This window comes from Pinus tabuliformis, chromosome 1_2 (genome assembly GCF_031772625.1).
Source record: "Pinus tabuliformis cultivar Carrire ecotype Pingquan chromosome 1_2, CPIR1, whole genome shotgun sequence".
NCBI lineage: Eukaryota > Viridiplantae > Streptophyta > Pinopsida > Pinales > Pinaceae > Pinus > Pinus tabuliformis.
This window is the reverse complement of record NC_142298.1, coordinates 50,734,498-50,745,727: the sequence shown is the minus strand read 5'-3', so window position 1 is coordinate 50,745,727 and position 11,230 is coordinate 50,734,498. Positions and strand designations below refer to the sequence as shown.

General features: G+C 33.6%; 1 long non-coding RNA gene across 1 annotated transcript; it reads right to left on the bottom strand.

The window, feature by feature from the left end:
* Window positions 1-7,445: 7,445 nt before the first annotated feature.
* Window positions 7,446-8,445, bottom strand: LOC149204366 (uncharacterized). The gene is made up of 2 exons (XR_016251770.1): window positions 7,693-8,445; window positions 7,446-7,525 (listed from the first exon to the last, which is right to left on the bottom strand). It is a non-coding gene; the product is annotated as an uncharacterized LOC149204366 (long non-coding RNA).
* Window positions 8,446-11,230: the final 2,785 nt, after the last annotated feature.

Sequence of the window (11,230 nt, the reverse complement as noted above, 5' to 3'; positions counted from 1 at the left end):
GCTGAAAATTGTTTTGTGTAAGTTATATTAATAGTTTTGTGTATATATTAGATTTATTAATATAGTAAGCATAAATAACATGAAAATAATTTTGTGCATAAATTAGATTTATTAATATATTTTTAAAAAGTAATTGATGTAGTTTTTTTAATTCTGAATGTATATATATAAAAGAAATAAATAAATATATAAGTAGAGCGTAGTTTTTTTATTTCAAAATATATATAAAAGAGATAAATAAATATATAAGTAAAATGTAAGTTGCAATATAGTAATAATAATTATGGAGTAAAATAAAACTTATTATTAATTTTAATATGTGATGATTGTATTCTCAAATCTATAATTAACATAAATTTTATGTAATTAAAATTCATGAAGTAAAGTTTCTTTCTGTAAATGAAATTTTGAAGGAATTTATTTTTTTTCTTGATTCTCATAGTCTCCAAACATGGTTCCATATCTTCCTCAGTTCTTTATACTAGAGATGAGGGAAGCTCATTTTCTAGTTCCTTATGAATACCTTTCTCTCTCTAAATCTTGAATATGGTTACCTTTTTTTCTAAATGGAATGAAAGTCTCCCTCATTTGATCACATTGAGCCCATATTCCCTTTCAAAAACAGAAGGGGTTTTCTCTTACCCATGCTCAAGATCGCACTAGATGACTAGACAACTTCCTAATAACCTTTGGCCTCCCCTCCTTGGTAACTCACAATGCACAACAATGCTTTGCACCTAGCAAACTTTTAATTAGAATTTAATTTTTAAATAAAAAGATTTTACCTTTGGTTTGAGGTGTCTTCTAAGATGGTAGAATTTCATATTTTGAAATATTTTATTACCAGCTACTAAAACATGCAAGGCGATTTGATCTCACAAAACCCTAGGAAGCTACACATACAATCATATTAAGTGAAATACCCCAAGCTTCATATAAATCTTGATTACATCATACTGTACCAAATTGTGTGTTACAAGTAATGTGATTATATGAGACTACAACCATTGATGATAAATTCAACCAATTAAATTTACCATAAATCCAACCAATCAAATTTACATTCTATTGGAATAAGCATGAATTTGTTAAAGATCAAATTTTCAATAATTTTTATCACCAAATTCTATAATATTATATATTTTATAAAACTTATCAATCTTGTTTATATTTTATAGAGCATTTACACATCTTATCAATTACATCAATATTTAGTAAAGAGCATGCTTACCTTGTATGATAATTATTGATTATTTGAATTAATCACATAGGGATAATACTCAGTTAGGTAAATATTACTTTTTCAGCATGAAAAAAAGCTATATATTTGTATTATATTCATCAAATAAGATTATACAGCCAATGCATATATATGAGAAGAAAGAAAGAAAACCATCAGTTATGGCAAATATGTGGTACAATGCCACACAAAGTGGTAAGGACATAAAAAGATATCTTGTTCAACTACATATGGAACATGTGAAGGAAAAAGTATATAAGAACAAATGAAAGTGAGAAAACTGATCCTTGTGACAAATATATGAGAATTCCTGCACAATGGAAAGGCAAATAGTGGGAGAAAGATACGTACCAGATATTCAACATTAGAAAGAAAATATTACTTACATGATGCTATAATTTATTGACCATTATATTACTCAATTCTATCTCGTCCTGTTAAATTACAATTCATTGTATATTTTTAAATATTTTTTTTTCTTTAACTACAATATTTTCATAATTATTTAATTTTGTTTTTAAATTAAAAATACATTTTTCTAATTTAACTATATTTAAACTAAGTAGGATAGACTAACTACTATATAACACTTATTTATGTTTATTGTATTTTTTTGCATGATTCTCCATCCATAATTAATAACTACAAGTTATATAAATTGTTTTCACATTTACATCTTGAAATTAGATCTCCAAAACCTTTACTCATATAAAATTGATATATTTATATAATATATTATTAATTATTATAAAAATAAAATATTTTAATTTTATTTTTTTTTACATTAATAATACATATAATTTTACTTTAACATTAATAAACATTATTACTATTTTATTATTACAATACTCTCCCTCGTAAAAATTAATATATTAATATGATATATTTTTTTTATGCATCATATATTTTTATGATGCGTGATATATATTTTAATCATAAAAATATAAATTCATTTTATATTAATAATATTTTACTTAAAATTTTTAAAAATTAATATGCTGTAAGAAAATAATTATAATTATAATGAAGAAAACTATAATTTTGTTAAAGTTAAATTCAAAATAGATTTTATATAATCGTTTAGTCATGACTTCATGAATATTATTAAATGTGCAAAGTATTTGGGCCACGGCCGATGATGATTGTACTATGTACAGATTGTAAATATTTGTTGATATATTGCTTCTTCAGCGGGGCCTCGCCCCTCCTGAAAAAAAAAAAAGTGATTTTGCAAGACAATAATTATAATGAAGAAAACTATAATTTTGTTAAAGTTAAATTCAAAAAATAGATTTTATATAATCGTTTAGTCATGACTTCATGATTATTATTAAATCTGCGAAGTGATTTTGGATTATAATCTTTTAGTTATAAAAATGTGATGATTTTATGAATATCATTAAATGTTTAAAGTGATTTTGAAGTAGTGTAGCCTAATATTAATAAGGATTTTTGAATAATTATAAAGTAATTTGTAATTGTATTAGATGTTACAAATGAAACATTGTAAGGTAGTAGTATAGGAAAGAATAGCAATAAATTGTTACTCTTTTGAGTAGCATTAAATTGTTACTCTTCCATGATGATAGTGAAATTGTTACCAGATGTTGCCAAGGGTCTAAGTGTAATTTTTTTTTTTTTTAGTAGTTAAAGAGTGGGGTCTCAAGAATTGCATCATTAACATGACAAGAGTATCCTCAGTATCAGGTTCTCTCTTTTTGGTTATTTAGTGTAGTTGCTAAAGAATGCACTGTAGAGATAACAAAGATCTCTATCCTTAGCAATTATTGACCAGAAGACTTTGATTTGGTATTTTGGTTAAACATCCATATGTATTTGCACTGACAACACTTATGTTTGAAGTATTAGCCTACTTGAATGGTTGGAATTTATCCACACCCTATTTGTATATGCCAACTTTATTTGGGATTCAAGATTTCTTGCAATTGATATAACTCTCTTGGGTTTCATTTAAATCCATTTACATTGTTCCCCCAATTCAAACTCTAGCAAACATTTGTATCATTCTCTTTTTGATGAGTATGTGGACTGGATCATAGTGACCTGCATCGAATGCTTTTGGATAAATTATAAGAAGATGAAGTTGAAGCCAAAATATGAATCTTTTGAACTCAAGGATGTTGAAAATCTCAAATTACCATACTCTACCACAAGTATGGTAAATTTGAATAATGAAGATCAACACATTTGGTCTTTGAATCATAGAGAGGACTATGATCCTAGAGTAGGATACCAAAGTCCTTTTAATTGATGATATAAACAACCCAAAAATCATTATTAACCAAAAAACATTGTTAGGATTTGATCTTCCAAAAATCATCTATAACCAAAACAATAAATTTGTCAACTACATTTGGTAATTGTTATGGAATTGGTTTATACCAAACAAAGGCAAGTATTTCCTTTCATTCACATGATAATGGATCAATTGAGGTAGAAAATTGCACTATGATTCAATCGTTATGTATATTCAATTAGAAACATTCAAACGTAATAAAGTTCCTTTCCCACGTTTAAAAGTTTCATAATCAAATTCAAGAAGCTTAATATAATAAAATTCATTAAATTACCCCAAAAATTTGAGCTCCTCAACTGATAGTTACATTAAAAATCAATACAATTATGACCCATGATGATGTAATGATTATCCCTGTGATGTCTTTGAATGATGAACCACTTTTCTAACCTGCTTCGATTATTTATATAATTATGATTATAACACTTATCATTACACTATCACAGATTTTTGAAAAGAAAATTTTTCACTTAAAAAAAAAAAAGCATAATCGTAAATTAGGTAATTCGTGCTTCTACATACTTTTTCTACCACATTTGGCTCATGTGATATTATTTCTGTGCCTCACTTATTTCAAGTTTCAAGCTCATTCATCTCCCAAAGTATATGGGCAGATTGGAAAACCATGGATGGTTTGGTTCATTGGTCTTGGAAAGGCAACAATGCAAGATGGAACTTAGCTTGTCACCCCATCTGGATTTGGAGGGTGCGGGGTCAATGTGATGATGATATACCCCATTTTCAAGCTCAAAAATTGGGTAGAAAGGATATTTTCTTTTGGGGGGAAATATGGGATTTCATCTCGCACTCCTGAAGGAACTAGTGTATTCTTGCTTAGGAGTTTGTTTTGATGGCCTCAGATCCCTTGTCAATTATGGAGTTTACAAAGCTCATCCCGAAGGCCAAGTTATTCAAGATGAATATAGCGATTCGAGGTATATTCTAGAAGAACTAGAGATGGAGCATTGGGAACCCTCTTTAGCAGTATGACATTGATCATATATTTTACTCACTCTTGCACCATCATCATTTGTTGTCACTGGTATTGAATGTGATATGAATGTTTAATTATATAAAGGATAGACTGAATGTGAGATGAATGTTTAATTATATAGATGACAAATAGGTATAAAGACTTTGCAGTATTTGGTCCATCCAGATTTCTTATAAGCTATAAGTTTTTGCCTAGCTAGCAATGTACCCAAGGATTCCATTCAAGGCATGTTTGATCAAAAGTGTGTTTTTGGATGGCCTTTTCATTGTATGTGGTTGGTTGGAGACTGTGAAACATATCTTCTAAGACTCCTGGTTTACCCAAATTGCTAGCAATTTTTGCAAAAATTGTATTGAGAGCTTCTTCAGGGACACATTCATTGGAGGGCCACCTTATTTGAATATTTTTGATCTCTTGGTCATTCTTCCTTTGTCAAAATAATGAAGGAAGGGTATCAGTATAACTACAACCATTAAAAATCCTTCTAAAGAAGGAAAACTTTCTTCAATAATATGGATGATCGACTACATAGAGACAATTTCAACTTTGTAGGTTGGTTTGATCTATTAATATTCCCTTATGCCTATATCTAAGGTGCATCATTCACAATAACCACCTTTATAACTTCATGATATGCTCATTATTCGTAGGTAGTGATTTCCTAACAACCAAAATTTATTTTATTGCTATCGTTAAACTAGCATATGCTTTGTTGCTTTGTTACTACCATAGGATATTAGAGCACACAGAGACTTTATTTGTTTGCATCAAATAGGTGCTCCATGAGCCTTTCTTTCTCGTCATTGTGCTTTAGGGTTTAATAGGTATCTATACATCAATTTGAATTTACTTAATCTATATTACAATTGCATTGTTTACTTAATTAATTTCTTTGATTTTTATCAATAATTTTTTCATTATTTTAATATAATTCTTTTTTTAATTTTTTTGGGTGGGGTAATTTATCCTTAAATCTATTTTATATATTACATAACAAAATTTTCCATAACAATTTTTTAATTTACCTCCTCTTTTAAGGTTTTATTTTAATTGAACCTTAAATCTATTTTATATAGTATATAATAAAAATAATAGATGTTTTTCAATTTCCATAATATAATATGATTTTATGCTTTTATTCTAGGCCACGACGCTTGGAATTTGAGGTTTCAAGTTCCAGCTCCTCCCGCTTGATGAGAGAATCAGACTTCTTAGGGGCAGAGAGGCTCTTGCTCACTACGGGCATGATGACAACATCCAGGCTACCAATGGTGGTTGTCAAATGGATAGGTCTCGCTCTCCACTCTCCTCCCCAACATGCCAGTGTGCAGAGGGGTTGGTTCACCATCTACAACTCCAACGATCCCTACTCAACCTTAAAAAAAAAACTAGCGCTAGAGAACAAGTCTTGCGAGAGCTCAACCGACTCCTATAAAAATACAAGGGCGATGACGAGACCAACATCAATAACCGAGGAGTCAGTTCCAAGCACGGCTGAGCCTGCTCTTGAAGAAGTTGAAAATACAGAGGAGCACAGAGTCAAGTCAGTTGATAACCACTAAATACAAAAAGTTGGTTGATAACTGACACAAACATTCGATTCACAATTGAAACAAGAACGGCTGCGTAGCAGCTAGTCCCTGCAAAGCACATAGAATGGGTCTAGTGTCTAGATTGGCTTGCTTGCTTGTGGGGGTGAAAAGCTGGGTTTCAGCACTGAACTAGTCATATAAGCAGACAGCCAACTGAACCGTTCACCATGCACATATGTAAAAACCAGCTGATCCAGCACCAGTCTGATATGATCCAGTCAATTCAAGCACAACTTGCAACAATTTACGCTATGTAAGTAAGAGAATAGGTAATCGCAAGCCTTAGAAGCCTGATAGCAGTTAGTCTCCCTTCATTCCGTGAACCGTTCACCATAGCGGACCCACAGAGCAGAGAGGCGTAGTAGTCTGCATAGAATACTGTATTTCTTCTGTTTCCAGTTCGTAGACTGAATTTGTGAGGACCCAGTCTGCTTCCCGAACGCATTGGAAAGACAAAAATATAACATGGAGCATAAAGTTTGACATCTCTGTTGCCTGGAGAAAAGATGGGAGATCAGTTGGACCCATCGCTGGAACGCCCGGAATGTAATCGATGCAGTTATCATCTGCTTCAACTGTACAGAAAAAGAATTCATCATAAACAGAAAAAAGCTGAAAAGAAAAGCGACTCAATCTGGAGAAGTAGCTGATTACACGAGTCATTTGCTACTATTAACAACCGAATGAAGTAGAAACATAGAATATATGGGCCATTTTTTATGAGCAAAATTGTAAGCAGGTAAACCGTGATCGAAAGCTTGTCACAGGTAAGCTGAAACAGCAGGTAAACCGTGATCGAAAGCTTGTCACAGGTAAGCTGAAACACCGACTTCCCTTCATTTGAGCCTTGATCTTCGCCAGCTCAAAATCAAAATCACGCAAAACAAAGACCAACATCATAAGCATATAAAACACGCATAACGAGAAAAACTATCCGTTGTATTCTGGGGAAATTATTGAAAGTCAATGAAGGTCTTCTAGTTTACCCGGATCTTTGTCTTGAGGCATAGCAGTTAAGACACAGATAGTTATGTTGCAAGATATTCTAGAACATATACAAAGAGAATTCCGCATTGAAATCGCCATTCTTGACTATATATTGGATGAAATTAAGGTTGAATTCACTTGGGAGCACTAGTTTCCATAAGAGGATGTTGAACCTAGTGCTATAACAACTCGCAACAGAGGAATAAACAATGATGGAACGACACAGTAGGATTAGGAATATGTTGTCTGAAATTTTCACTGCAGATTTTGTCACGGTCCTGAAGCTGTCGTAGCCTCTCCCTGAACTCTTCACTGTGTGTTCTGTTTTTCTAACTCAGATTCCGCTTTCGTATCGACCTTGATCTGTTCATGATGGCCCACAGCAGAGGATGTAACTTGAAAAGAAAAGAGGTGAACATCAACAAAATTTTAAGAAGATTATAGTTTATTGCACTCAGAAAAGCCAGATTCTGTTACAACCTGGTAAGATCTCAGACAGGATTATGCCCAATTTTAGAGTTAAAAAGTATCTATGCTAATTATATTTGTGAAGATATACAACCTGGTGTGAATGGTACATGCTCATCAGATGTTTCTGGCATGAGAGAACAGATGAAATCATCAGCATATCCTCTGTAAGTATGCAAAGAAGCTAATGTGGAATAAATTCAATACATTCATTTTTTTTATCATTCATTTGAGGCTCGTTATAAAGTATTTCATTGCTTTCCTTATCACTGCCAAAGCGACAATGATTGTCGAGTATTCAACAAAACACGTTCTATTTGATTGAGCCGGGGTAATTTTCAATTATGGCAAAACTAGGCTTCAGATTATATTATGATAAAAAGACGTCCATGGACCATGTGGGCCCTCCCATGAGCGCCACATGCCTCACCTCCTCCATAACATAACATGCAGGGCGTAAACCATGCCACTTAACATCGTATCATGGTAATATGTCTGCTAATATGTCAATACAGGAGACATCACGATAATCGAACAACCCAGGAACTAGAACATAACAGGAAGATACTTGTACAGAGAGACCTGTCATGGGAAACTGAAGGTTCTGCCGCTGCTGCTGCCGTTGAGTGATGCAATCACCGGAATCGGAACTCGCCTCCCCAGCAGGCAGTGGCTTAAGAGAATTCTCGCTATTGCAAACGACTGGTTGTTCGCATTCCGTCTTCAAAAAGGCAAGCTCAGCTGAAATCCCTTCATTGATTCTCTCAGAACATCAACCTCCCCCTGCAATTATATCAGATAAATGACATTGTTTGTCCTGTTATAAAAAACTTAAATTATGTTTCAATTAGCTGAAATCTAAGGGTAATTAGATTAGCGTTGTCATTACACAATTTCATGTTTTTCTTCTCGTAGAATATAAGAATCTAGCATCCTGAACAACAAACCCTGTTCATAAGTCTAGCTTCCTATCATATATTGAAAAGTAGTGAACTGTTATATGAATTTGTAACTCTAAATCATGGCCACTTGACAGTATTCCAGCAGCCAGAATTTAGGGCATGGAATAAGCTGTTCTTAGAAGTCAGTTTTGTCTTGCTTTTATTTATTGAAATAGTTTGGCTGACATGGCTGCGCTGTATTTGATTTTAGTGTTATCAAGACTGGAGTCCAAGCACAAAGCAGGTATGCCACTGTTATCCAGCATTAATGCAAATTTATTCTTGCTTCTTCAGTAACTTCAGTAATATAATTCGTTGTTTTATCTTATTTTTCAGCTGTGGAAACAAATACATTATCTTGTGGGAAGATGTCACAAGTAACAGAAGAAGAGCAGATGCTTGAATCAGTGTTTTCAGAAGAAATTGCTGGCTTGACAGTGAGAGAAGCCGGGTGCAAGCTTATGCTGAGGAATCTCAGCAACATAATCTCAGAATGTCTTCCTCTGTCAGTACAGGTGATGAGGGCGTTGCTCAACAGTCCATACTTTGCACAGTTGGACGATGGAAAGTTTGCGTTGTCGGACAATTTTCTCAACAGTATAGTGGGCAAGCAAGAGAGAACCAGTTTAGAAAGAAAGAAAAGAATGGGCACCCACAAATTTGACAGAGAGGAGGATTGTGCTAGTTCTAAGGATCCTGCAAGAGAATTAGGTCAATTAGCTGAAACTAATTTAGAGCTTTTAGTTCCCAAAATAGTGACAACCAAAGGAAAGAGGGGCAGAAGAGAAGGCCCGGGCTTGGGCTTGGTGATGAATATGAAAGTAAGGGACGAGGAGAAAGAAGAAATTGGCTGTTGCAAACAAGATGGTAAAAGGAGGAACTCAGGTGGGCAGAAAGTTGAGCAGAGATCATATGATTCTAGGAAGAATGGCGCCACTAATGACTCCAATAATTACAGTTGGGATAAAGATGCAGCTGTCCCCTCTGATTCTCAATGTTATCAAGTCAAAGTATTTCAGATGGAAATGGCGAGGCGGGTCAAAATGTTCTTTAATTTCATTTTCGACTGGAAATATTGGGATTAAAAGAGAGCTTCATCCTACTTATTGTCGGAAGAGGAAACCAGTGAAGGCGAGATCTCTGAAGGCTCTACTCTGATTCGTGGAATAGGAGGCAGAGCCGGGAGCTCCGGTGGTTTCAGCTGAGGAACCAATTGATCGCTATTACTGACCGATGAAATAAATTGCTGTAAATACATAGACAGACACAACAATTTCAGAAAGAAAAAAAAATGGGTGCGAGGCTGAATTAAGAACAAGTACCTGGGATCGTTGCAGAAGCGTCCGATGGATGCACGCAAATGCCGCGGCTGGGAAGCATCCTTACCTCGTGATAGTTCTTCGGCTGGTCTACCTCTTCTCGTACTTCTATTGATGGGCTGATGACTGTGACAAATGTTACCGTGTGGCACCTGGTATGGAACCTGTGGCACCTGGTATGCAACCTGTTAACCTGTATGACACCTGTTATATGCAGACAGAACCAGACATAACCGGTGCGTACAAAGCGGTGGACTGCAAACAATCCAAACTAATGCTAACAAACGCTAACATTAAAACACGAAAACCTGACGGTGAGCAGAAATAAACAAGCCTAAGGAAAATAATCTAAGCTCCAGCCTCTCCCGCCTTGAGAAGAGGCCAAATAAGATGGCAAACCTGAGCACTTTGGTCATCCTGGCACACAGCGTTTCAAAACCTTGCTCTAACCAACACATTCTCCGAAATAGCACCTTGATTTAATGCTAAATCAACCAAAACTGATTACTATAGTCCCTGGCCATTGCCAGATGGCAGGGACTAATAAGAAGTAATATCCAAGAGTCAATAATTTTTTCAATCATCTAATACTCTATTTACGCTCAAGACCAATATAGAATGGTAGCCAAGAGAGTTCTTCTAAAAAAACGCTTTATAGTACGCTTTATAGTGTAATTAAATATTCTTAACACATCAACCATGGATATGATAGAATTGGGGCTAACACATCCCACACTCTTAAGTATATACTTTTCATATTAAGTATATACTTTTCATATAATGTAGAGTGAACAAATATCCTTTTCAAAAACACATTTATTTTCCTTAAAAATATTCCCTCATTCTTTTATATCTCGACAATGATAATCCTCTTTACCAAATGCTCCTTTAGGCAATGATGTTTCGAGGTGAATGATAAGGCTTTTTAATAATTTCGTTTTGAATGGTTTGGTTTTAAATATTTTAACTAATTGAACTCATTCGTGAAGTAGACAAATTTATTTTGGTAATGATTGTAATAATGGTTTTTTTTTTATAAAGAAATTGGGTGGAAAAGTAATTGGATAAGCACAAAAAATGTATAAAGAGAGGCACATGCTAATGAGGAAGGATGTTTATGTGGAATTTGATAATAGGGAGTTTGTTGATTGGATAGGTGGTTATCAAATTGGAGTTAAATCATTATGTAATTGAATAAAATTAAGAGAAGTTGAACAATTTTGAGTTATTTAGGAGGAAAACATTAGAAAGTAGTATGCGGGATGAACAAGGGTTTTTTGAAGTTGAACAATTGCAGTTTAGTTTAGGAGGCGATCATTAGAAAGTGGGATGCAAGAGGAAGAAGGATTGGTTGTTTAGAAAAGAAATTAGA